Consider the following 2,549-nt stretch of genomic DNA (forward strand, 5'->3'; position numbering starts at 1 on the left):
ATAGTTCAAGATCGCATGCCCAACGGGCTTTGGGTCAAGCATAGTGGCATGGATCCCGGGCCCATAGCCTCAGCAGGCCTATGGCCCAGCTTAGGACAAAGGGGCTGGAACCATGGGCCACACGGTAGGGTTGAAGTTCGTGGCCCAAGTGGGCCTAGGGACCCTTGTGCCATACAGGGTTAATGACAAAGAACAAAATTGAAATGATTTTTTGTTTTCAAAGACTACAATAGGTGCAAAATCAATTTAGGACCAAAATGAGAATTGGTCCAAAATGTAGGGACCACTATGTGTGAGCAACTCAGTACATCAATAATAAGTTCTATTCATTCTTAAAGAATCAATGAAGTTGAGGTCCAAAGCAGAAATAATTATCTCAAGCATCTAACATGTATAACACATCTATTACCATTTGAATTTATATTGGGGTGTCACACACTTATAAGGGTCATGTATTGTAAAGTAATGATGCGTTTGGAAGAGGATATAAGATATTCTTTCTATCTATGTTTTTATAGGATTTTATATAATTTTATGAAATAATAAACTTACTTGAACTTCGTATCCATAATATTAATAAAGTTTTTTACCAATAAGAAGTCACAACCATCATTGTGTCATGCTAGTGAGAGAAGGAACAAGGCTAGTAACTTAAAATTTTAGATATTTGGGGAAGATTTTTGTCATTATATTCATGCTATATATATATATATATATATAGAATATTAAGTATTTTTAACACACAAAAACTTAGTATTAATTCTTATATTTGAATCTTAATTTACATCATTTGAAGGCAGTCATCGTTATTTAGTAATTTATAATTTTAAACTATTTTATTGACCTAATTAATTTTTTTACACTCTTTTGAGTGAACAAAAATCTCCAAATAGGCATAGTGAAACAAAAAAAACAAAAAAAATCATAATTCTATTTTTAATAACTTTGGAGGTGTCATGTATAATTGATGTACAATAAAAATAGTGTTAATAGTGAGACTTTTTATTAGTCATGTGTTAATCACAATTAAACAATTGAATGAGTTGTGAAAACAAATTGTGAAATTTTTGGTGCCTCTAATGTTGCTCACCGCAAACTTGTAACATAGCACATCTTTAATATATATATATATATATATATATTTTTTTTTTTTTTTTTGAGAAACAAACACACACACACAAGGGAGAGGGAAAGGGGTTCTAACACAAAGGCACACCACAACTCCACTCAAAAATCATGATAACTTTTAAGGGAGGGTGGGGCAAGTTATATAAATTGGCTAAAATCTATATAACTTTAATAGATTGGCTAAAATCACTCATAAGGGGTTCTAGCACATCTTTAATAGATTGGCTAAAATTCCAAGCCGTTATATAGAGGATTTCTCTAATTAAAAAATTAATTAAAAAAAATGCACACACTACACATGCTTAATGTTATATATAGTGGCTACTTTTGAATTGATAATTCTTTTTTCCTTTATAGTGAAGGGATAGAGGGAGAAACAAGAGAAAATGGAAGTATAGTATAATACAGTAGGGTAAAGATGTATATGACCAAAATACTTTATCTAATTCTTTTGTCTAACATTTAGTGTGTTAATAAATGTTAAACAAAGAAGGGGCAGCTGTCGATATTGTATTTTGTCTAGTCTCGATTCATGCATTGAAACAAAGATCAGAAAAAAAAAAAAAAAAAAAAAAGAAAAAAAAAAAAAAAGAAAAAGGGTCAAAAATAATGCAAAAACATGAATTTCAAAGCCAAAAAAGGAAAAAATAAATATAATATGTTTGAATAGTAAATCAAAAAGTCACAACATTTGAAAAAGCTATTTCACAAAAAATTTGACTAAAACCCTAGTTAGGTGTGGTAAAAAAGTTGACTTTTTGAATCAACTATTGATCGTGTTGGATTTTGGACTCCCTTGTAGAGCATATTTTTCCCTTCGAGAAAATAGTTTACGGGAAAAAATTGGAGTTAAAATGGATGAGATATCACAAAAATATTGAAACCCTAATAAAGTCTTCACTACATTTTTTAGTAAAATTGACAGCTTTTTATTTGACTTCGTGTAATAAATTGTAACAATCGGGCAAGAACTGGAAGAAACGGGCTAGACTATATTGAAGAACAAGGTCTTAGCTAACTTTCACCAAAAGGGCTCGATGATATCAGCTTCGGATTAAAATATATGAATATTTCGAGGGAAGACATTCAAAATTTTTAGCTTTGCGTCACCTCCCTTCCAAGCGCGATATCTTGACAATTATAGCTCCAAATTGAATGAGGCTAGAACCATTGGAAACTATACATCTATAGATTTCTGTGCATATTGAATTTGAAGAAAAGAGAGCTCGGAAAGGCCTCTAAACAGCTGTACAAAAATCAAGCCAGAAATCAGAAAAGATGAAAAAGGCTGACAAGGCAGATGACGTGGTAAATAAGGATGGAGCTGGCATTGGTGTACCTTGGTACACCAATGCTAGGCCCCTATTCCTTTATTTTTGCTACCCCCCCCCCCCCCCCTCATTATATACAAAAAATATAGA

This window comes from Quercus robur, chromosome 8 (assembly GCF_932294415.1).
Source record: "Quercus robur chromosome 8, dhQueRobu3.1, whole genome shotgun sequence".
Lineage (NCBI taxonomy): Eukaryota > Viridiplantae > Streptophyta > Magnoliopsida > Fagales > Fagaceae > Quercus > Quercus robur.